Source organism: Puntigrus tetrazona, chromosome 4 (genome assembly GCF_018831695.1).
Source record: "Puntigrus tetrazona isolate hp1 chromosome 4, ASM1883169v1, whole genome shotgun sequence".
Classification (NCBI taxonomy): domain Eukaryota; kingdom Metazoa; phylum Chordata; class Actinopteri; order Cypriniformes; family Cyprinidae; genus Puntigrus; species Puntigrus tetrazona.
In genome coordinates, this window is record NC_056702.1 from 22,107,863 (window position 1) to 22,134,774 (window position 26,912).

The 26,912-nt window shown below is 38.7% G+C and overlaps 1 pseudogene; it reads right to left on the bottom strand.

Annotated features, from left to right (window-relative positions):
- Window positions 1-16,048: 16,048 nt before the first annotated feature.
- The window catches only part of LOC122342307, a 32,606-nt pseudogene continuing 21,742 nt past the window's right edge, over window positions 16,049-26,912 (bottom strand).

Here is a 26,912-nt window from a genome sequence, read left to right on the forward strand (position 1 = left end):
GTTAACCTTTATGTATGAAGAAGTTAATGATGTGTAATGGTTGAATGATTTGAAGTAATTTAGACCTGGATGTTTTATGTTCAATACCAGGGAAATGTGTCATCGGTTGCAATAATGAAGGTGTGGTTGTATGTTTGGGTAAAGGAATGGATGATGTCTAGCCTACATAATTTGTGTTGTGTAATTTAGATCCAGATTTTACGCTAATTATTTGTTCAGTACTATGAGGTGTGAATGACCCCTTGCAGTATCTCACACCATCTCCTTATTGTGTGCAAGTTGGTGTGTGAAACCAGGCATCTGTGTAGTTTTTTTTTTTTTTCCCAGGGTTGGCAGAATTCGACAGAGAGAAGCAGCTAAACTTTGAGCAACACTAACATATTGCTTGAAGACTGGGTGGATCTTAATTTTCCTGTAATGGCCACAGTTTTCAATCTAATTTAGTTTAACTTACAAAGACATGTTTGCAACAATTCAATCTTCATTGCTCATTTTCAATTATTTTCTCAGATGCTTAGCTTAATGACTGCTCTGAACAAAGCAAACCAAATACAAACATGATTATATAAGTCACTACACACAGCATAATTTAATATAATTTAAGGATGTAAGGAGGTGAATCAAAAATGTTATATTAAAAGACTGATCTGAGAAGCGATATCAAAGAACAAGGACTTCAAAAAGAGTAAACACCACCCTGTTGTGTTTATGAAACACCTTCTTCAGCTCTGCTCTTCCTGCTCCCTCTTTCTTGCCCAAAAGACTTGGTTTAAAGTCTATTAAGAATAAGGCATTATATGTCATGATGTCTTATGAACTCCATTGTTCTTCACTTTCATGTTTGGTCTCATTTGAAAGGTCCTATAATGCAATTGGTAGAAATTGGTCTCAATTTCACAGTAATCACTTATATTATGGAGAAGATTAAGGAACTTGATAGAATTGTGTTCTGTTGTTAAAGGAGGTGTGTCCTCCTTTTGGGTCCCTGAACGCTGCCCAGCCAGGTGTGACCATGGAGCACGGAATCCTAAAAACAAAAGGTTTTATAACTACTTTTATAACTATTTGGCATCTCTTTGTCTGGTCTGAGTATATATGGAAAGTGGATAAACACAGTAAGGCGCGATTCTGTAGCCAGATCGGCCCGTAGTGTGTGTGTGTGTATTCACACTACACTATGTACTTTTTAAAGACCAGGTATACTTGACCTTTTAAGTTTGTTTTATTTTGGTTTTGTGTTATTTTTGTACTGCTGATCTGCTGTGCAAATGTTTATCAATTATACCAATTTGGAAACTGTTCTTGCCTGGCAAAATAAATGTTAATCTTGGTTAATTTTATAATATTGTCTAGTTACACTTTTCTAGTAGGTTAGTGACTTCTGAGGTTTTCTCATTGTTGGCGTGCTGAAGTGAGCCAGATCAGCCATCAATGGATGGAGCAAGCCTTGAGATCTTGACTTCTGGCCACCAAACTGGCTTAGTATGCTTTATTACTTAGGAACGCATAAAAAATTATTCTTTTTGAGTCTAATGTCGAGGAATGGCTGCATTAAGGTAAGCGATCCACGGGGTAGCCTCTGACTAAGACCTGGACTAGCCCAGAGATGTGTCGTGAGTCTGTTCTGGCCAAACAAGGTCTCTAAGCGACCCAGACTCCTAACGGTAATGTCAAGTAGAAACTAGGAAATATTATAGTTAATTAATGATCCAAAATTTAATCACAACTAGAGGGATCAGCAGTTACTTTCTTTAATAAATATAAATAAAATCATGAAAGATTGAGCCAGATAAAATTATGTATAAGGTCAGTACTATAATTGGAAAAACAAAAGATTAATAAATATTAGTGATTTTTAACAAGACATAAAAAAAGAACGTAACACGCATATGACCTTCGACAATTGTGGCCTCTGGATTCCGCTTCTGCAGGAAAAGGGGACCCTTACAAGGATTTAACTCATTTTAAACTACAACAGTATTGGGATATTGTGACAAATTAGCCTGCCCCTCTCCCTATTGTCATCATCTCCCCGTCTTTATCTCACTTCGCCTCTCTTCAATTCCAGACTCCTCACAGGAGTGGGCGTGTTTGAGAGGAGAGGGGTGGTGGGTATTGGTCAGGTTCAAGGGCGTGTGACGCAGGCACACCCTGGAGTGAATTTAGCCTCTACCTGACTTCTCTCTAAGCCACTACCTGACCTGCACTTCCTCTACGATTTGAGGACACCAGATTCCCAGTTTATTTGGACACTTTTTTGGTACCTTTGTTTTGTCAATAAAGCCTCTCCAAGGCCTGACGCCACGCCCACTGTGTTCAAGCCGTTGGCTCCTCCGTCCACACTGGTGGAGAATGCGGGCAGCGGAGCTTAGATGTCACAGTTGGGCAACATCTGATGACGTCACCTTCTCACTGCACTCCACGTCTGGATGGAGGAATGACGGAGACTCGCCTCCCAGCCACCAGAAAGGGTGAAGTGACGCTGCTTTACTGTTATTTTTACCGGTGGTTGGTTGAGCGCCTGCCGACTAACTCCCGGTTTCTCTGTCCCGGTGGGAGTTGGCCGGAGAAAGGAATCGCGAGACACCAGTTCTTCCTTTTTGATAGGACACTTTTCCCCTGGACACCTTTCTTTTAATAAAAGAAAGCCTCTCCGAGCCTGACGCCACACCCACTGTGTGCAATAGATTGGCTCCTCCCGTCACAATATTCACAAGTTAGATTTTAACATAATGGATGATTTTTTTTGTGTTTTTGTATGGATAGCTATCAAACTCAAAACTTCGCCCGATCCCCACTCTGATCCCAGTACATCTCAGAAGAAAGTTTGGACCTCGCACATTGTGCCCTTGCATCATTAAGGTCTTTCATTGACCAGATTAGCTGCAGTGCCGAAAAGGTCCCCCTAGACATATTATCATTAACCCTCAAATTCTGGAGGGCTCGCTACAACTATGTGGACTGCTGCTTCTGCTATTCGGCATTTCTTTGAGAGAGGAACTATTGGCCCTTTCGTCTGGCTGCTTCACACTTCTAACTTTTACTCTGTCTTGTGGATCTTGGAATCCTGTGAAGGCTTTGCAGAAACAGACTTTGCTCCTATAGTGAGTCTGAGTCTGACCACAATTTCCTTCAGATAATGCCCATAAAGCCTTAAATCTCTGATGTGCTAACAGAAATCCTTCAGTTGAATGATCATATCTACCCATGAACAGCTCTTGGGGCCACTTACAACACGATTCCCCAAACTTTTAGTTCCACCCTCTTCTTTACCTCATTTTTACCACATAGGTCCAAATAATACAGGGTTGTGAACTCAAATGGTGCAGCTGGCTCCTGTCTGCTCTGATGGAAGGCCTTCCATGTACCTGAAAGGCACTGTTTTGTTTGTTGCCTTTCTGGAAGTCCACCCCAACATATATGGTCTTCTTTGCTAACATGCAGCCCATGACAATAACTTCTCAATATACTTTCTAAGTTTGGCTGCATAACGTTACACCACACAATTCAGCCTTAACTGCTTCCCCTTTCTGATCCAAAGGAGTTAATTTGGCCTTGGAATTCAACTAGTCTCACCTCAATGTCTTGTCTGATTCCCACCTGAAATATGCCACAACTCCATAGGTCTTATCACTTCCATCAGAGAATGTAATTCCCCACGGTCTTCCTTTCCGCATGCAGTGTTGAACCTCTCCCGAACGAATTACCTTACCAAGTTGCTTATACTCTTCAAAGAACTTGATGACTTCTTCACTGAGGCTTTCAAACAGTAGTTTATCTATATATCTTTGGTTAAGTTTCCACATCCTGCTTCCTGAAAGGCCTTTCATACAAGGCCGTTCCAGCAATTAATTATATCCTCAGTAAGCGATTGCTGCTCCTCACTCCACGCCATTTCATGGACTTGCCATCCTGACTCCCTCTTAGCTGCTTTCTGTTCTCAGAATTGTTAGGCAGAAAAATATTCATAGTTCTGAATTCTTTATCTATGATTAGCTCACCTTACCTCTTCTCTGACATGTCTTGGGTTTGAGCAGTATGGGCTGTAAAGAAAATTGATTAAAAACCTCAAGAGTCTCTGGCTTTGAGTGGTTTTCATCACAGGAAAGCCGATAAGCTTCAACTGCAATAATGTAGGTTGAGCCAGAAAAGAGGATTGATTATTTCATCTCCGGGTCTTTCAAGCTAATTCTAGTAAAGAACCTTTAGGATATTGCATATGCTGCGGACGGAGACAACTTGTTCTTCTGAGTCACATTAAAATTTGCTCAAAAAATGGTTTCTAATGTCGCTCAAGAACTGGTCAATATTGTTTGTCAGTTTGACCTGATTGAACAGTGTTGCCAACATCTTTTAATGGAAAGTACCTAAAGCCAACTTGAAAGAATAGCTACAATTGACATATGTTAATTTGCATAAGCGGAGATAATTCACATGACGCGGATGCGGAAAGAAAATTGCTCCAGTACCGTTGAATTATTAAAAAAATTAAACACAAAGGTTATGCAAGCCACTTTAGTCAATTATTCCTTACTTAATTATCAGAGTACATAAATAAGGCAGTGACATATTGTAGTTTGGTTGTAATCTTTCAACTCACTCACATTTATATGTAAAAAAATTAACAGACTTGTTTCATTCACTTGACCACAACATGTGAAAGATCCCATGCATTTACTCTTTCCTTGACAAAAAACTGGGTTGAGAGTGGTGAAAGTGGACAAGAGACAGAGGATACAGGAACAGTCTGAATTTGAGATCTATCAATCAAAACACATTTAAACACAGGTGAAAAATAAACCCCATGGCTGTTTTGAATTATATCAATGGTGCTTCTGTGAACCTCAAGTGTCTTGTTTCTGCAAGTCTTTCCACAATGATAGAAGCACAAGGCTTCACTCTGGTGTTATTACAAGACCCATGTCACACTGTTCATTTATCAACACAGTTCTCTCTCCATATCTGAAACCTCATGTGTGGTGATTACATGCTGCTTTATTTTGAAACTCTCTTTCACCGCAGTGACCACATGTAAATTAGCTTCTCTCCATTGTGGCGATCTATATGTGCCTTTTTAAGGCTTCCTTTTTAACTAAAATCTTCCACACTGTTGGCAAGTGAAAGAGCTTCTCTCCGGTGTGAGTTCTTATGTGATCTTCCAAGTGTGGTTTATGATTAAACCCCCTTTCACTGAGAGAGAGGACATGTGTGGGGTTGCTCTCCAGAGTGAAGTCTCATGTGGTGTTCAAACTGTTGTTTTTGGCAGAAACTCTTTCCACACTCAGAACACATGTGAGGTTTCTCTCTATGAGTTCTCCTGTGGACTTCCAGACTTTCATGTTGATCAAACTCTTTCCACACTGATCACACGTGTGTGAGCTGCTCTCAGTGTGAATTCTCCACGTGTCTGGTAAAGATTTCATTTTCAGTAAACTTGTTTACACTGTTGACAGGTGAAAAGATTTTTTCCAGTGTGAGCAGGATTATGTGGGAGTTAAGGTTTTCTTTGCGGTTGAAACCTCTTCCACACTATTTGGCAGGTGTGAAAGCTTCTCTCCAGTGTGAGAACACTCATGTGTCCTATCAAGAATTTCCTTTTTTGGTTGAAACTTCTTCCACACTGTTGGCAAAGAAAAGGCTTCTCTCCTAATGGATTCTTATGTGGTCTTCTAAGCGTCCTTTATGACTAAACTTCTTTCCACTGAGGACATGTGTGAGACTGCTTTCAGAGTGTTTTTCATATGGCTTTCAGCGTGAGTTTTCGACATGAAGCACTCTTTCCTAGTGAGCATGTTGTCATAGTTTCTTTGGAATGAGTTCTCATGTAGGCTTCAAGGTTTTCATGTTGATCAAAAACTTGTTCCGACAGACAGGCTGTGTGCATTCTCTCCATAGTGAACTCTCATGTGTCTGTTAAAGGTTTCCTTTTAAACTGAAACTCTGTCCACAGTGTTGGCAGATATAAGGCTTCTCTCCAGTGTGAACTCTCATGTGTCTTTTAAAACCCCTGTTTGACTGAAACTCTTTCCACACTGTTGGCAGGTGAAATGTACTGACTTCTTCACTGTCTTTTGAGTCCTTTTTCCTTAAAGTCTTTTGAGTCTTTGAACAGCTAAATGTTTCTCCAGTTATTAAATCATGGTCTTTCTCGTCTATTTCATTCAGTACTTCACACTACTCTTTTACCAGTGCCATCAGGTCTGGGAGGAAAAAAAACACAAATAAATGTTAACCTTACTTTAATAAGAAAAACACAAGACATCAGAACATTAAATTATGTAAAAAAGTGTCCAAACTAACATCTAACTACATCCATTATCCACTAAGAAACTGAAGAAAAGGTGTTGCATGCAATCTACTGAAACTCATATTTTGGATGTCTCATTATTTAAGCTCTTATTATCAAACTGTTGGGTGTTTCTCAAGTAATCCCTAACACAAGCCCAAACCTAAAACTCATTATCAGGAAGCAGAAGTCTGTCTATAAACAGCCTGGTGTAATAACTCAATTACTTTGTTGCAGAGACCTCCTCGCCCTACGTCCCCACTGACACGGTACTGCCGACATGCACTGTATGATCTTAGTGTGCGATTAAGTTTGGTTACTTTTTCTTGGTTTGTGCTTAAACTAACGAAAAGCTTATTAGATATTATTTCCACTCATTTTTGTCAAATTTGTTCAAGTGAAAATAATATAATCAAATTTAGGTTACCATGGTGAAGTTGGACATTCTGGCAGATATGATAAAAATTATAAGTGGTGTTTATATGATTTATGACATCAACATTATGATACTTCCATCGTCAATATACTCACAACTCTTACAAATGACATAGCACATCATCTGACCAGTGGTTATATCTCATTATTAGTGCTATTAGATCTTAAGCGCTGCATGCAAAGCTATCAACCACCACATTCTATTGAATAGAAAGCTTATGTTGGCATTATATCGCTCATAAGTGAAATATGGAGAATCTCAAGGCTCAATACTAGGGCCCTTACTTTTTACACTTTACCGTTACCTCTGGGAGATATAATCCAGAAGACATGGCTCTAACTTTCACTATTATGCTGATGCTCTTTATATTTCTTCCTGACCTGGTGATACACACCAAATTGAGCAACTAACAGAAGGCATAGTTGATATAAAAAACCAAACTGGATGATAAGTAACTCAATACCACATTCTGAAAAAACCAGGTGCTAATTATTGGACCTAAAAGCCCATATAATAATCTAGAACACTGTCTAACAACACTTGATGGCTGCTCTGTTAATTCTTCATCATCAGTTAGGAACACAGGTGTGCAGTTTGACAGCAATCTTTCCTTTGGAAAACTGTTTCTAGCATCTGGCAAAACGGTTTTTCCATCTCAAAAATGTATCCAAAGTCGATATATGCTATCAACATCCAAATGCAGAATATTAATTCCCCACGATCTTCCTTTCCAGCGTGCAAGTGTTGAACCTCATGACCTTGAGGTTTAGAATATTATAATGCTGTTGTAGTTGTTCTGCACACTTGATAAACTTTAGCTGCTTGATGAACAAATGCTTGATAAACAAATTTTAGAGTCCTTACTAAAACTAGGAAGTATGACCATATTAGCCTGGTTCTGTGGGAACACTGCACAGCTCCTATTAAGATCAGGTAAATTGTATAATCTTGTTTATTGCGTATTAAGCCTTAAATGGCTTAGCTCCTCCAATACTTGGTGGGCTCTTATCACACTATAAATCTTTAAACCTAATCTAACATAACTGCATTTTGAACTAGATCATTGAACTAGAAATTAAGTTATGGTCATCTCTGAAAGGAGAACTGGTGCCAACTAAGCCTGGTTCCTCCAGGGTTTTTTTCTCCATTCTGTATGGATGTGGTTTTGGTTCCTTGCTGCTGACCCTCTGGCTTGTTTAGTTGAGGACACATAATTTCTAGGGATCGTTGATTTGCAGAGTACCTGGCTTGTACCTTTTTGTGGGTCTCTGTGAAGGGTGCTGGAAAGTGCTCAACCGGAGGCTCTATCTGTTCTTCTGGGGACTTCAGCGCTCACGTTGGTGATGCTAGTGACACCTGGAGGCGTGATTGGGAGGAACAGCCGCTTGTCTGAACCCGAGTGGTGTTCTGTTGTTGGACTTCTGTGGTAGTCATGGTTTGTCCCTGCGAACACCATGTTCAACACACAAGGGTGTCCTGACCTCTATAAAGTAGATCAGCAACTCCCACCTCCTGCAGAGCTTTGACCGGATCGAGGAGGGCTGGAGACGTGAGTCGAAGTGGACTATGTTCTCTGCCTCCATTGTTGGCCCAGTGGCTGTTCCCGAGCTGTGACTGTCAAAGTCTCCTGTCTACTGCCTACTGCCTGTCGTAGCAGCAGTAAACCCACGAACTCGAGTAGTGAACACGGCGGAAGTAAAGGATGCCTACTTGTACTGAGGGAATCTCTGGGACTTCGACTGGGGATATTGTCCGGGTGGTGGAAGACTTAAAAGATCTCTCCCTCAAATCCACAAGTGCATCTTCCACTGAGGAGGCTGCTCCTCCACAGTGAGAGAGAGGCCAACTGGGCCCCTAATGCCCAGTTTAGGGACACTAAACACTAACAAAACACAAAAAACAAACAAAGCTACAAGCGCTCTCTTGGGTGAAACTATAACAATAACATATCTGGCAATCTCTGTGCATATTTACATTTGTGCTCTGGAGAGCATTGATTGTTTCTGATCAGTGCAGCCAATCACAGACACATCTACTGAACCAGACTGAGGATGAGTGACAGACCAGTTTTTTTAAACATTTTAAATGTAAGTCACGTGAAGTTTATTTTTAGTAAGCCTTTTCTTCAAGCTTCTGAAAAATGAGCGCATCTTTTTCATAATATTAGCACCCCTTAATCTGTATATAATTCTAAGCTATCCGTCCTATTTTTTTTTTTGTGCAAACTATCACTTTAAAAGGTCCTACATTTGATATAAAAAATCTACAGATAGCTAGTTATATAATGGTACCATTTGGAATAACATTTTTTCTTAAACCTCCTCTTTGGACAGAACTTTTCTGGTACAAATAAAATAACTGACTTTTACCTCTGTGGAATTAGTTTGTCACAAATTAAACAGCTGAAATCGCATTTACAAAAGAAAGCTGCAGAGTGAACAAAAACTTGTGCCAAATAAGAGTTAGCTTGGACTTAGTTCGGCTTTGAGAACAAAAACTAACCTGTTTGTTCTTCAGTTTCTTCATGTTTTTGTCTCTAAACGTTTCATCGATGCTCACGTGTTACTCTCACTCTTTAATAAACGCCATCTTTTAATAGAGTTTTCTTTGTCCTGTTTAAGGTGAGAATAATTAACAGAAAGAAAAGAAAAGTTACATCTCACATCAGCTCCCTAGTTCAGTAGTTGAATTGCACTGGTGAGGATGACCTGATTAGAAAAACATTTAAAACTTTATTTTGCACTTTTGATTAACATGGAGGTGTTTAATGAACAGTATACTTTACATTTAGTCGCTATTGTACTTTAAGAAATACTTTTTTTAAGTATTTGTGTTTTGTTCTTGTTTTAAGCAGCGATCGACGATTCAAAACAGCGAGTCATTTTTGATTCAATTGACTCGGAGTTCGAATCGGTGTTTACGATGATCTGAATCACTAAACAGAACTAAATCACACGCAGCGTGGATGCGCTTTACTCACGCACAATATTATTACAGAAAATATCACACCCAATAATTATAAAGCGTGCCTCGTTTGTAAACCATATAGAATAAGCTTTGGACCCGTTTGTATGAATTCCAAACGCACTTTAAATGATGACCACAAACCTTTCTTCAGCTGAAACTCGGGCGCGACGCAGCCTTATGACGTCACACCGCAGATCAAAATAAAAATCCCCAAAGTGTTTGAATATTTACATAAAGAAAATGCACACTCGTTCATTCATTCACATTATTTATAGAGGGACATCCATTTCTAATTACTTCCTGTGTTTATTTATACATTTGCTTAAGTGTCTTGTGAACATTTATTTTTATACCCTTCTTTGATAAGCAAGGGACATGAGTTCTGAAACACCGGAATCATAGATTAATCTGAACATGAACACTGTATTCAGGTTTTAAAAGCCCAAACTGAATGCAGTTTTAAGGATATAACAGGTTTTTGACCATTGCTGACCATTTACACCATCATTTTAACTAAACAGTAAAGCGAAAGTATTTATTTTTTCCCTATGAAACATTTTGACTTCGTAATTTTTGCTCTACCAATCTGCACTAACTGTGAGTAGTTTTTCTCTTTAGAGGCGTTTGAAGGCAACTCAATAAAAAACGTTCAAGCCTATCTGGTCTTAGCTAGCGTGTGAAAGATGTGGCCACACTTTACAGTTTTTTTTCAGCGACCCTTTGCCTTATCTGTATATCCACGTGGGTCCCGTATTGCTCAGTGCCTCCAGAGGTGAATAGTTTCCCACTCGTTTAGCGAGTTGTGTCTTGTACGGTTTTGTGGACCATATCTAACTGGGCCTGGCTAGCGATGGTTTTTTGTTTGGTATTAGTTTGTACTATTTTCTGTGATTGCTGTGCTTAAGCTATTATAAACAGATCCGTTGACATTGGTTATGTTTCACAAGACCTAAAGTGCTCCTTCATCAATCATGGGATTTTTCAGACTAATTTCAGACCAATATCAAACCTCTCTTTTGTTGCTAAAACACCAGAGAAGGTAGTCCTTACTTAGAAAAACATAATCTTTATGTTTCAATCACAGTTTATCTTCAGAAACAACTGTTGTTAATGATCTGCGTTCTGGTTTCTGATTCAGGTGCCCACAGCGATCCTGGATTCTCCTTGATCTGGAACATCCTGCTGGTACTGTCTGCCACACTCTACTTCTTTCTCAACTACCTGCTATAGGTTTTACTGGTGCTGCTCCTCAGTGATTGGGTTTACTTATAAAATGTCATATATTTTGGATAGACAAGCAATTCGTTAGGATAGATAGAATAGACCTGCTTGCTGTCCACTATTTCTTGTGACATTTTTAATATTACTTGCACCTAATGTAATGGTCTGGTGACTCTCTCTCTCCAACATAGGTATATTTTTAGGTTACGACACTACTGCATGATGTCACAGTTTGGGACACTACCGGTTCGGAGGTCATGAGTTCGATGCAATTTCATTTTAACTGGGAAAAAAACACTTAATTACTATGCTCCGTTTCTTTACTGGATTTTGACATCAAGACTTCAAAAAGCTTGTTTGCTTTTGTTTAAAGATGAAGAGCGATACAGTCATCTTTCATTTGCATGTTGTTGTGGGTTTAGGAGAAAAAGAGGAAGCCAACAGTAACACAGGAAAGTGCTAAATTATTACTACATTACTATAGTAGTGAAAGCGTTTATTATTCTCTCAGTGTCAGAAGTACTTTATCGTTTCATAAAATGTGTTGCTCAATCTAAGAAAACTAACACATGTGCTTGATAATGGTATTTATTTATATATCATATGGGTTCAAATACCATTTCCAAAACAGTTTTTATTTTGTCCATAAGCTTGATCATAACAGAGCGTTATAGCGTCTAGCTCTGGGTGGCAGATAACTTATGGGATTTTGAGAAAAAATAGGGCTTCCTTCATGGGTTTAACAAAGAGCTGTGAGGCTATACTTCATCATTACACAGATTTTTACAAAAAACACCTGCCAAAGGGAAATGAGCTGAACAATGTACTGCAAAGTTCGCTTGAGAACGAAAACCAACCTGTTTGTTCCTCATTTTTTTACTCTGAATGTTTCTTTGATGCTTATGTCTTCTCTCCCGTCTTCTTGTTTCTTCAATGTCTTCATGTTTGACTCTGAACGTTTCTTCACTCTCCTCTTTAAATCAACGCCATCTTTATAGAGGTGTTATTGTTGAGCGTGGATAAACTCTATGTGATTTCAATCTGTGTGTCTGAACTATCCTGAAAAAAGAAAAGAAAGAGATAAATCCTGTTATGTGTCCAATCTAAGCTCTTATGACACCATTTTACATGTATAATTTTTAGAAGTATTATTATGTTTTTCCCAATGTATTTCTTCATACATTCTTCCACGATTTATTCATGCATCAAGGGGTTAGCTCACCCCATAATAAGCACATAAAGACATTGTTGCCAGAATAGATCCCCTGAGGACACCACAAGGAAAGGTGAGCTGATGGAGACACAGATAAGGTCCGGTTTTATTAGACAGATCAGACCCTAATCCAAGATACCCAGACGGTTCTGATGAATGGTTCCAAAAGCTTAGCCGGCGAGGTTTAAAAGCTTTAAGCATTGCACTAAAGAGAGATGGATTATAAATCATTCAAAAGTTCTTACTGTAAAGCTTTTAAATCATGAAATCACTCTAAAATGCATGCAAATCTTTGCCAACATTGTACCTCAAGGACCGTATTGTCCTTGGTACAATCTTCATTCTCTACGTTTAAAGGGACTCATTTCCTCGATCTCACGCTACAACCGCATTGGGTTAAACAGGCAGCCTTGCTAAACTTGTCAACAGTTTGCCCTTGCCTTAGGCGAAAAAGATTGAGCGAATATTAAGTATTGCTTTTAACCGTCGCCACATAACATTAAAAGTTAAGACAGAAGTTGATTTGAACTTGACAGAGTTGAGGTTTTGTTCGAGGAAATCGAGAGGCGATTCATTACAAATGGATCCCAAACACGGAGTGCTACCAGCTTCACTTTATTAAAAACCAGTTTATTTATTTTTAATGGCTACAAAGGTTCTTGAAGGATGTACAGGTTCTTCGGTCTTTCGAGCATCTACTTCCTGTTGGAGCGTCAAAATGCTGCGCGAAAACGATTTGCTCTGAACAGCAGTCTTCTGATGGACCTCACGCGGCATTCTCTTTCCTCCCAACTAGATTAGGACCAGTTTTTACTCCACACATCTTATCGCCTCAACCAACTTAGAAAAAACTGATAGTCTCAAGGAAGTCTAATTAAGTCGATTCTTCTTCTGCTCGGAGTCTAGTTAGTGAACACATTTATGCTTATGCTAAGTATGTTCATGCTATTGGATATGTATAAGTGAAAGAAACAGTTGAATTAATGGAAACAGGTATGTTTGAGAGCGTTCTCCCACTGGTTATGGATTATTTGATTCCTAAAGTGACCGGTGGGAGACAAAGAAAAGGATTTATAAGCATAAGTGTTTTTTTATGTATTGTGTTATGATGTATTAAATTGTTTTTAGTGTATTAAGTACAAACTAAGCAAAATAGAGCACTTTTAGTACATTACGGAAGTGTACTTTCGTTTGTTTTTACCTGAGAAGTGACTTTCAACCAATCAAAACAACTAACATTTTAGCTTATGAAAACCAGACTTTACTTGCGTTTTAAATCTGAAACCTGGCGAAATAGTTTTAAAGAAAGCGGCGTGCAACAACACCAGCCAAAGGAAAAGGCAGAGTTACAGTTCAGCTTGGAGAAAGAAAACCAACCCCGTCTCTCACTTTCTCACGTTTGAATGTTTCTTAAGCTCTCCTCGCTGATGGACGCAGGCGTCTTCATCCTGCTCCTCAGCATCATATTTACCTTTCACCGTTTCTTTGCTCTCCTCCGCTTGATGAACGCCATCTCTGTAAAACCGCCAGGAGTTTTCCCGCCTTTTGGACACCTTCTCTGATCCAAAACAAGAAAGAAGAAAAACTCGACCAGCTTGCTCCATAGTCAGCACACTAGCGAGGGCAGTGAGCGCCGGGCTGCGTTCTGCGTTTTAATCGTGGCGATTCAAAAAGCCAATCATTCTGTGAACTGATAGGTTTTTAATGAGCAGAATTAATAATTAATTAAAAATCAGACACAAGCGCTTTTTCATTATCAGATAAAATAAGTGAATTCTAACGCTTTTAATGAAATGATAAACACTTTCTTCGGCTGGAAGTGTTGAAATATTTAAAAGACATGCAAAAATAGCATGTTAAAGGTATTTGAAAAAAAAATATATTGATATTTTATTATTAATAATTTTTATTTAAGATTTATTTAAATAAGATTTATTTGCTTTGCTTGTAATTATGCTTGCTTTCAAAGAAGGATTTGAAGATCCTCTTTCAGAAACCTTGACTAACAACCCCATTTTTTAAAATGTGGTATTTTAATGGTCTTTAATATGTCTTAATCAGTGCAAACAATTCCTCAACAAATATAAAATATCACAATACAATATTATTAAAACATGTTAAAGTGTGCGAACTCCTGAATTTATTACAGTGGTTTAACTATTAAAACATTGAATAAACCAATTGCTGTGATAAAACACAACAAACTGTAGGAATATATTTACTTTTTAAAGCTTTTATTCTAGAAATGCAGCATTTCAGTTTATTTAATATTGAACTTAAATTATACCAGTTAAGTTTAAAAACGATGTTTAATTAGATCCATTTACATTTTGTATCTCCGCGTTAACATTTAATTATCTAACAAGCGATACAATATGTAAAGAATATATGTATATATTTTATCCGGTGTGCCTGTGATTCATTTTTAAGCAACTTGATGGAAAAAAGTGATGCAATGCAACTTATATTCTCCATTATTGTTGTAGCTTTACCACGAATCTCTGAATTCAATAAGTTTCAGAAGATTCAATAGGGGAAATCTCGCTAGTAATCCCACCCTCCGCGTCTGTTTATCTATTTTCCCTTTTAACTTAAACCTCAATGGGAAATTCACACATAAACATAACACCTCTGTCATGGTGCCATATGCGGTTTGCGTGTTTCAATTGTGCGTTTCTGGCGAAGCTTCCGAGTGCAGTTTATTTTGTCGTAGTCTCACGGTGCAGAGGCGAGCCAAGCTCAAAGGTTGACTTAAAAACCTCTAAAACACTCCACACACCGGTAATAAGCGTGATTGAGGGGTGTGTACAGGAATGCAGAAATTAAAGACTTATTTTGAATAGAATAACAGCTTTGGCCTGTACATATTCAACCAGGTTTTGTTGCATTTTAATGTGATAGAATTCTTCGTTACTTTCAACAAAAGTGCTCACAATGTTTTAACTCATAATTATTCAAATAGAATAGAACCCTGATATTTGCTGATCCATCAGTCAATATTGCATGATTGTAATTAATTTTCACATTATGGTTATGATAAACAGATGCATCCCTAATATATATCTATATATGTGTGTGTGTGTGTGTGTGTGTGTGTGTGTGAGCAACATTCCTGTAATGTCTTGGTTTTTACCTGCGATTAAATATTTTTCACTCACAGAATCCAAATATAATAAAGTAGTAAGCAAAGAACATTGCATGAAGAAATGGGGACAGAAGCGATACAGAGTCTGTGTAGAAGCTCAAGATTGTCTGGTTTCTGCAAGTCTTTCCATGAGGCAGAGCTTCTCTTTATTTGTTATTGCATGACCCATATTTACGCTGACAACATAAAATCAGTTAGGATGGTTTTCAGGGCATGAAAATGGAGATTGCTACCGAGTGGAAGGGGTAACCCAAGCTCTCAAATGTAGTCTGAACTCCCAAAACTCCTGGAGGGCCAGTTCTGAATCACACCTGCTCAGAGATGTCTAGTAATCCGAAGAGCTTGATTAACTGGATCAGGTGTGTTTGATTAGGGTTGGAGCTACTATCCAGAGCTGTGACCCTCCAGGAATCAAGTTTGAAATCCAGTCTTGGAACAACAAAGCCCAAATGCACGCTTGGCTGCATTAGCAAGATTATATCAAGGGTGCTTCTGTTAAGCTCAAAAGATTGTCTGGATTTCTGCAAGTCTTTCCACAGAGCAAAGGCTTCTCTCTGGACATTATTACATGACCCATGTTACATTGGCAGCATAAAATCCAGCTAGGATAGTTTCAGGGCCTGAAAAGGCGTAACCCAAGCTCTCTCAAATGCAGAACCTCCATGTGGTACTTAAGGTCCTGCTCTATATCTGAATCTCTTTCATGATGACCACATATACAGGGCTTCTCTCCCGTTAATGAACTCTCATGTGCCTGTCGGAGTTTCCTTTTGGCTGAGCTTATTTCCACACTGCTAACTTGGGTGAAAGAGCTTCTCTCGATGTGAAGTTCTTATCTTGGTCCTCAAAGCGTCCTTTATAGTTAAACCACTTTCCACACTGAGGACAGATGTAGGGCTTCTCACCGGACAGTTCCTCATGTGTGGGCGTCGGGAACGTCCTGTTGATCAAAAACTCTTCTCACGCTGATGCATTATATGCGACTGCTCTCCGGTGTGAATTTTCATGTAGCAGTGAAGGTTTCCTTTGAGTTTGAAACTCCTCCTTCACTGCGCGCGCACTTATGTGAACTGCTCTCGGTGTGAGAAACTTGCTCATGTGAAGCCGGAGCTGTCCAGACTGAGTGAAACTCCTCCCACACTACTGACAGGTGTGCGGCTTCTCTCGGTGTGAATCCTCATGTGTCTTTTAAGACTTACTCGATGACTGAAATGCTTTCCACACTGCTGGCTTGAGCAAGGGCTTCTCTCGGTGTGAACTCTCATGTGGACTTCAGGTGTCGATGTTGAGTGAAACTCCCTTCACACTGTTGACTTCTGCAGTATAGTTTCTCTCTGTGTGGATACTCACAGACCTGATGTAATGCTTTCTGTTTGACTGAAACCCTTTTCAAGCGGTTGGCAGGCGATATAACTCACTCCGTCATTTCGAGCCATTTTTCTTGAAGTCTTTTCTGTCTGTGAACAGTTGAGGATTTTCCCCATTCATAATCACAATCTTTCTCATCGCTTCATTGAGTTCTTCACTCTTCTCTTTCAGTGCCATCGGGTCTGAGGTAAAAATATAAGTTAACAGAGTTTCATGACACAGAACAACAGACATCAAAGCATACTAAGAAGTTTAAAGGATGTTTTTCTCATCCGTGTGAACTAAAATGATAATCTCAGCCCACAATTATCTAAGTTAAAAGTTGAAGTGAATAACCAGGTGAAATTAAGCCGCTTACTTCTTTCCGATGATAAGCCATGAGTGAGGTTAATGAATGATTTCCTGCCTGATAAGCACCATATACCAAAACAGTAATGTAGAGACAACTTATTTATCTAGCCCTGAGGAACGGTAGCTGGATGACACCTCACCTCTCCAAGATATCTGACCTATCAGAGATGTGAGACTCAAACCACTGGAGAAAGAGTTGAGAGAAGGGTCTGGATTCCTAGGAGTTGAGGATCTGTGATCTGGTGGTTAAAAGCAGTACCCCATTACAGCAAGATTAGTATTGAAGATTAGGAATCCACTGGTTGCCAATTGTAGGACAAAAAAAGTGCAAGGCTGCCTCGGTCTGAAATGTTCTGAAGCCCAGATTGTTGGATTGTTAAGGAGGTTGTTCTGTGTGAACGCATGAGACTTGGTTGAACACAGCTCGTTCAAGTGTTTTTGCAATGAAAGGAAGAAGAGGAAACTGAATTAGGTCTTAAGGGTGGTGGGGTTAAACGAACCTGTCTAAATGCTAAGGGAAAAACACCGATTGTGAAGGGACGAGTTAATGATGTGAGTGAAAAGCCATGTTTCTGAATGACAGAACCTAGCGTAGCCATGTAGACCGAGAAGAGAAAGCGGTCCGAGAGCCGAGCCCTGAGGAACCCCAGTAGCTGGATGACTCTGACACCTCACACTCTCCTACATATCTGACCTATCAGAGAGACTGCCAAACCACTAGAGCGCGGTTCCTGAGATGTCATTTGCCAAAAGAGCTGACAGGAGCATCTGGAATCTCTAGAGTAAGAGGATCTGGGATCTGATTAATGATGTGAGTGAGAGCAGGTACAACTGTAGAAGAAATGGCTTGAATAAGATGAAGAAGCATTGGCAAAGTCGCCATGGGGATGAGGGACGAAGGAGATAAATGTTTTGAAAAGCATGCAAGGATTGTGCTGCACATTATTAGCTGTGGGAGGCAGGCAGGTGTATAAAAAACTCACACCTAAGGAAAATGAATTAGAAGGCATGCTTGAGAAGGGAAAACAGACCTGTTTGTTCCTCAGCATCTTTCTGTGGTCTAAATGTTTCTCTTGCTCTTCACTTCTTCACTCTTTTTAATCACGCTCCATCTTTACAACGCGTCAGTCGGGTTTTCGTGTTTGAACACTTTGTCCTGTACAAGATGAGAATAATTAACAGAAACTAAAACAAAAGCAACAGCGAAGACATCTAGTATAGTACACTTTAATGAAACTTTCGATTCAATCAAGTGTTTTTTCACATTTCACATTAAAAGCACTATACCCTGGCTTGATTTGTTCTGCAAACGTGTGACTGTGACATCCGAAGCCCAGTTTTCGCACACAACCATGTGACTGCTTAGTATTGTGATTCAAATCGCGTTAAAAACACTTGCGCAGTTTCAAGTGTCACCAACTACCTTGAAGAAGTTCTTTAGCTGAACAAATGTTGAATGTTAGTTATTTTGTATTTATGTCAATATGGCATGAGGTCCACTTAAAAAGCTAATATTAGGTACTTTTGGAGATATATATATATATATATATATATATATATATATATATATATATATATATGTGTGTGTATGTGTGTGTGTAAAACAATGTCTGACATTGTTAAAAATGTATTTATATAGACGTATTATCTTCCTTGCTTTTGTTCTTATACAGCACAAACCGACTTATTATCTGAAATCGTTTAAAAGGGCTGGGTCGTCTGGGACTCCCAAACGTTTTTCCCCTTCTGACCACGTGATGTCGCTAGTGCGCACCGTGTGGAAAAAACCTCGAGCAATGACCCTTTTCACGATGCTCCGTGCTCCGCAAAGCTTCATTTGCCCATCACTATAGAATAGTTCAGTACCACAGCGTTTACAGTCGCTCGTAAACCTCACAAAACACGCTAAACGCGTCCGTGTGAACGCTAACCCTTCAAACGACGAAGACCACAAACCTTTCTCCAGCTGAGCCGCAGACGCAGGAGCGCGGCGCGGTCTTATGACGTCACGCCACCCGATCAAAATAAAGTCCCGTTCGCGTCTACAAAGATAAATATAGGAAATCTATGCGAATAATATAAATCGTCTCCAGTGATATTGAGTTTTTTCTTGGTGTAATTATATTAAGAATTTATTCGTTCATTTATCATTTCCCCAGTTAATTATTTTCATGTTTATTCATACTTGATGTCGATTTGACGTCAACTGTTAGTCAAGATTCGATCAAGAAGCTGTATAGCAATATTTTATATAAGTTTAGCTTGGAGGTGGTTGACTCTTATTGTAAGAGTCATTTCAGGTGTGTTTCGTTAATTAGCCTCGTTTACGCTCCTTTAAGTTTGATTAAGTTCAATGTTTTCGCCTACTGTGTCATTACCTTGTGTGTGTTGGAATCGCCTCATTGTGGATTTGTTCTAGACCGATATTCTTCATCTCCGCATGCGTATTCAATGCTAAGTTTGTGCTAAGGTCAGGTAGATCTCTGAGCCATTTCGTTTGCTGGCTGCCATGGCTGAAATACGTCGTATTTTTCAACAACAGGCAACCCGGTGTCTACTATGGGGGTACTAGTTCAAGTCAAAGTCAAATAACTGGCTGTAGCACTGTTTTTCAGAGAAATGGTGTAAACTTTGCATGTTTTTTTTTTTTTTTTTAATCCGCTAGCATTGTGGTATCTTTGATTGATTAGTCAAAAAAAACCTTTGAGAAGAAAATGCTTTGCCTGATTTTGAAATGATTTTCAACTCACGGTGGTCTTTAAAGTTCTGCTTTATTCTTTTGAATTCACACAAATGTCTTCAGTTCAAGTCTCATTCAAAGTCTCTCAGGATTACTACTTGAGACTGAGATACAGATTTGAAAATGTTACACATTATAATGCATATAATGAATGCAAATCAATTAATAATAGTCCAAACTAACACTTTCAAGCTTCATTCAGACTATACAATTACTATAACCTATGCTGGATAATAACATTTTTAGATTTACTGAACATTTGCGAGAGGTGAGGTTTAGTTTTCTCTTATGTAATCACAAAGCGTGCATCCAGTTTTTGTAAGGTACTTCTCAAGTTCAAAATGCCGGGTGGAGTTTGGCTTTTCTCGTGTGGCCAGTTTTTCAATCCAGGTATGGTTTCCCAAAATGTACTGTGGACTGAAAACAACAGTAAAGTGAAGCTGAAACTCATAAAATTGCTGTACATGTGAACAATAATCTCTACATGTGGCCCAGAACACTGAAGTTTGACCAGAACGACTAAAAGAGTGTCATTTTTTTACTTTTTCAAAATACACCATATTTCGACAAATATAATTGAATAGCCTATAACGCATACTGCGCAGGCAAATCCTGTTATTTGCAAACACAGTGGGACGCCTACCTTGTATCTAGGTTTTGCATGTCTATATATTGGCCCATGATGAGGTAGGACTTGTCTTTCTCCAAACCCAAAGATTCCTTGCAACCGGGACGAGCCAAAAAGCGGTCTGTTTTCCCTCACTGGAGCCACATCGGTGCCTGCAGGACAGAACAACGACTAGAAATAATTCATTTAACACGAATCAGATACTTTTTAGATGTTTCGTGATCAGCGGAAAGAAACATGGAAAGGATAATGAACCATACCTTCTTTCAAGACCTGCTCCACCTTCATGTCATAGATGTGAATTGTGGGTTTCAGATCCATCTCCTCCACTTTAACTTTATAAACTGTCAAACAGTTGCGTTGTATTGTTATTTGTAGTTAGAGAAGTAAGGCTCAGTTGAAATATTATTTATAGCAAGATTTTCTGTGATTTGTATTTTTAACTGTCAAGAGGATTTGTGAATTAACCCACAGAACTAAATACATTTACCATAATCCATGCCATGTTCACAGGCTTTATCAAAACGATCCTGGTCTTTGACATGTTTCCTCTGGGAACTGCAACCTTCTGTTTAAATAGAAGATAATGTTCTTTCAGAGGCGGAGAGTTCAGAGGTCAGAGAAACATCCAAAAATTCATCATGTTGAGAACATATATAAATCTTGAGCATCATCAGCGTAAAAGTGCTAGCTTAGGTTGGGGATAGCAGCTGACAAAGAGGAAAAAGAAATACTAAAAGCAAGGGACCAGAACCAACAGGATCTACCTCAGATCCGTGTGTAAAACAAACTGGCTGTGACCCATAAAATACGACCTGAACCAATTTAGGACAATCCAGGAACACCAACCGTTTCCAGTCGATTAAGTAAAAGCATGTGGTCAACCGTGTCGAAGGCTGAACTGAGATCAAGTAAGACTATTCTTAAGAGCATTTCTGAGAGGTTTTAAACATGCACAGGCGCTGGGTCTGTATTTATCAAGCTGTAAGTGCTGAGAATTACAAAATGTACTCCTACTTTCAAACTTAATTGTAAAAAGCTAAGTCATCAGATTTCCTAAAGCTAAGAATCACTCTCCCAGTTATTTAAGACGACTCGAGAGGGCTTGTGGTTGCGCCGAGGAAACCGAGATGTGCGATGCACAAAGATCCGAAAGAGCAGTTAATCAAATGGTTACATTTCTCGGTTGTTCAAAACAGCAAAGAACATGTACATTACAAAGGAACATCAAAACTGACTTCAGTTTACTGCAAGTATTATATGCTCTTTAAAAAACAATCCGTTGGACAGCAAGATGTCATGAATCAGCTCTAAGACTGATTTAATTCTACACTTCACTTAAAGCATGACTGTGATGCTTGATAAACTAACTTTTAAAAGCGCAGTTTTGAGCCAGAATTTACACTTAAGTCCATTGTTAGCAGTGTTTTGAGAGTAACTCTTAGAAGCTTAATAAATATGGCCCTGATCCTTCTCAAGCAGGTCTTCATCACTAATGATCATTTAATTAATCACTTAAGTATTTCTATTAATTTGAACTCTTTGAGGATTTGCTTTCTCCTCTGGTGAAATCAGGCACTGAGTTCATGGCTGGAACAAACAGGACTTTTAGTTTGACTCACTATTCAGACATAATCTAGCTTTCACAAAGTAGTAGTAAGAAGTAAATAGTATACAGCAGACACTGTCAATCCCAAAAAACAAAGAAGATGATTATGGCATCTAGATGTAACCATTTTGGTCCAACCTCAACAGTCTGTTAAGCAAATTAAAGGCTGGTCTGTTTTTACAAACACTTTAACTAACATTACAAGTGCACAGCTTGGAGCGAAATGCAACGCTACAGGATATTTCCATTTACATGATTTCATTGCAGTGGTGTTATCTGTGGCTGTGGTACCTTCTGCACACTGGCACAGGTCTTCCTTCACACAATCTGTGTGTCATGGCATCTTTCCTTTCGGGGTGGTAGAACTTTGTACAGCGTGCATCTGGAACAAACACAGGTTTAATGATGAAGTCAAATGATTAAAAATATCACTCATCCAGGCCATCCCACACAACCACAACTAATTTTGAAATATGGACAACGCTATTTCGATTATTCGTTTTCTAGTGTGTTATGTAGCTGCAGAGTTACAAAGCTCAAAGTCTCACACAAAAAGGATTCATTGCATCTAAAAGGCAAGGCTGAACCAGACTGGCCTGAAACACCTCATGAAAACATGCCCTGACATGTCTACATCGAGAAAGACGTCATGGTTTCAGTAACGCATGGCTTTCATTGAATTTCATTCGTCTCTAGTTTGATTTATGAGCAGTTGAAAAAAGCAATCAAGATGCACATTTACAATATTATGATTATGGTTAAATAAGAAAAAGAAATCCAATCAGGGTGGTAATTACTGTTGATAAAGGACATTATTAATAAGACTACTGAAGACATTGTTTATTGTCTTGACATCTATTTTGAAATTTGAATGTTGTATCCAAATCCAGTGTAATTTTTTTAAAAGTTTACTTTTACTCATAATGAAGGGATAATTGTAAGCATTTTGTTTGATTAATTCTAACATGTTGAATTAAGTGATAATAGTGCTTGTAATGTTTCGAAAATGTAATGTTTAGTGAATCAAGTTCTGAAAATGTTAATTGGGTGGGTAAAGTAAATACAGTTTGTACAATATAAAAATCATTGTCTATAGAACGTCCCCATGAAACATGGAAACCTGTGTGTGTGTACAGCTCACCTGGTGAGTAATATTCATATACTGTGACTGTGGCAGGTTGTAGGAGACCGGCATTAAACAGCTTGTGCATTCTGAAGGCAATTTTTCTGCCTTTTATGAGAAACCTTTTGAGAATTAAAATGTTCAAGAAACATACAAAAATGTACATTATGATAACATTCAGTTTCTTTCTTGTATTATAGCCATAGGTTAGAACTAAGTAATGTGCATAGCAAAAGCCCTGGTGTCAACCACCGCCACTGCTTATGTGCGCCTATGGGAGTATTAAAATGAACACAGAAGCAGTGTTAAAATGAACAAAGTAATTAAGAGATTCAGTGATTGATGACTAACTATGAAACCTGATGTTAACACACAGAATTGCGAGAAGAAAAAGGGGAAAGAAGAAAATCACAATCATAAAGTCACCTTTACAGTGATCATTGTTGACTTTGGTTGGGTTACTCAATCTTTAATCTCTTAATTACTTTGTTAAGTAAATCTTAACACTCTGTACTCTGAACCCATAATTGGTTCATTTGATACCAGGGATTTCGCTGTGTCACAAAGATGAAAACACTGACATAGATTGCATAGGTTACTGCATATTAACGATCGATCTGTCAGTAATACATGGCATCGTTGGGATACATAGTAGCTGACGTACCTTATCCAAGTAGAGGATGAGGGATCCTCGCTCTGAGAGCACAGTGTTATTTTCCACTTTCTGAACGTATCTGTCCTTTCCTGTGGACAGCTGAGTGTAAAAAAATAGGAAGCGTACGGTTAAAATCGTTTATGTGATATTCTTTTCTCTGTATGCATAGGACTTGTTTCGCTTCCAGAACGGAATCGCTTAACAGATCGTTCATCGGTTTATCATCACAGTACCGATTTAAGATCATTTTCGTCGGCGGTAAATCCAGTCGGCATTCCAATATCCAAAATAGTCATGGTGGCATCGGTTTTGTTGTTTTTGTACCTGGGAAGATTGGAGGACACAATGCAGAGACACTCAATGCACACAACTTTATGTTCTGCATTAAAACGTTCAATACATTTTTTAGTGATATTACAGCCTGAACTAATGAACTAAGTTCTAAATGTTTTCTTAACATTAAAACAATGAACCTTTTTTTTTTCTACGTACATGAATTCCATAGTGAGCTTGTAAGTGTCAATGTCTTCTTTGTTTGCTGAAAGCCAAACAAAAAGACAAGCATGTTAACTATTCAAATAAACAACCAACACACAACAAAGTGTTTTTGGAGGTTTTCCTTAAGCTCTGAATGTACTCTCATGAAGTACCACAGAAAGAGCATGGACTTACTCTTAATAGCATCATCTTTCTCCATTTTAAGAGTCAGGTCAAAGAATTTACAGTCGATTTCTTTTCAGTAGGTCTGGCGTAGTACAGCGACAGAATCTGCACATGGCAGCATCGTCTCAGGTCAGATTTTACGCTTTAATCTTACTGTAGACTCTATAAAAGCTCATGTATGCTCACCGATAGAATGGCTTTTCCGGATCCTTTAGCGGTTATATTGAAATTCTCGTTTATCGCCACCTGTTGAGTGAATGCAGACGTATTTGAGTCACCAAAATCAAATCCGCAATATAATAGCGATACCTGAAGATTGAGATGAGACTACCGATGAAGGCAATGATGAATAACGAATAAATCTAAACTCCCGTTATCCAACAAAAGCGTTCAAGAGAAACGAGCAATGAATGTAAGTATACAAGATGCTCACCCTGTTTGACCGCGTGTGATGTGCGTTATGTCTTCTGATAACGTATTTGACTTGTTTTTCTCTGCTTGCCATTGCCAAGTCTATTTCCAGACTAAAGTTCTGCGGTCTTTTACCTGTGTGTGATACTCTGCCAAGGCCTGAAACGCCATGATGGTTGACTAGAAAGACGAAAACTACTATAAACACAGTCAATCACAGTAAGCGATGGCGTGTTAGCATACAGTACCTGAGTGGAGTCATAACCCCCATAGTGAGACTGTTGTCTGGAAAGCCAGTGTGCTGCCCTTGCTGCTTTGTCAAACTCTTTTTGCCTTAATAAGAGCTAGCACAGGCGTAAGCCGTTGCCTCTTGCGAGTGATAGCTCCGTTCAGGACATCCCAGTACAGATCGTCTGTTACAAACACAGCATGAGCCGACTGTAAAGCTCAACAAGTCTCTCGACCATTTCCATTGGTTTATCACATGGCGAATCTTACCAGTGTAAGCTCAAACATCGGTATTCCTTTATAATGTTTGGCCACATTACAAATAATATCGCTAACTCTATTTTTAAATGCAGTGTCTACAAAATGAGACACTGTGTGAAAAAGTGCTTGCTTTTGAGGTCACGAACAGGAGGCGTATATTGTCCTTCAGGATTTTACGGTAGACAGCAGAATTCACAGTTCCATTTATAACAGCAAGTCTTTTCAGGTCCTGAAGCAGCACAACAGCCCAGATAGTTACACTACCACCACCATATTTAACTGTTGGTGTGATGTTCTTTTCTTAAAATGCTGTGCTACTTTTACACCAGATGTAATGGGACACAAAGTATTTTTTTCTAAATCTTGAGGATCATCAAGGTGTTTTGGGCAAAAACTGAGACAAGCATTTTTATTCTTTTTGCTCAGCAGTGGTTTTCTTCTTGAACTCCAGCCCAGTCTCACTTTCTTATGATGAGTCATGAACACTGGACCTTAACTGAGGCAAGTGAGGCCTGCAGTTCTTTTAGATGTTGTCATTAGGGTCTTTTATGACCTCTTGGATGAGTCGTTGCTGTGCTAATTTTGGTCCGCTGTTCACTTCTGTGGTAAGATTTACGCCCGTTCCATGTTTCACTATTTGTGGATAATGGCTACTTTCTCATTTGTTTCTGAATCTCAACATGATGTGTAGCTTTTGAGATCTTTTGGTCCTACTTTGTCAGGTGTGGCAGTAAATCATGCCTGGGTTATTGTACTTAAGTGTACTTCATGTGTATCTATACAGTACACCTCATCTAGCTACCATCTTTGAGTTAACTCATTAGTACACAACTTAAATAATTGTAAGAGATTTCTAATTACATTCAAATTATGGAGTACATATATAAACTACTTCAAAATAAAGTGTATTAAGGTTGTACTTAAGTGCTAAGTAGCTGTGTAACACATTTAGTCTGTTCACGTATGTCTAACAGTAGCAGCCTGTTACATCTACATTATGTTTAATAATTTAGTTACAGATTTTCTAGTATTATTTCATGCTACAATTAAGTGCCTAATCAGATAATTACTCTTTATTAAGACTCTACTGTGTTATCAAAACATCAGTGAGTATTAAAAACCATACTCAAAGAGTTGACTCTGAACACACTGTTACTTCACAAGACTGCAAGCGATACTTCTAGAAACAAACAATTGTTACCCAGAATGGATGTTTTTACTGTTGTAATGGAGGTTACTGTCAAAATCTAGCATTTTACAGCAATTTTTACAGCGTAGGATTTTCAGAAGGGAGAAATCCACCCCTCAGTATACCCATAATATCTATTTGTGTTTATGTTTCCTCTCAACATTATGCAAAAAAAATTATTCCTCTTGGATTTATTTTTAATGACTTGACTGACCTTTTTCTTGGGGTACAGAATGTTGAATCAGGATGTTTTTATTGAGTTTGTTCTCATTGGCCATGGCGTGGGGCGTCACTGCCACCGCAATGAGATCGGTCAGCTTTGAAATTCGATCTTCTAGAAGGCAACAGCCTTACTGATGTTTTGATGCAGACTCTAAAAAGTAAGTATAAAAATAAAACCAATGATTTTGGTAAATAA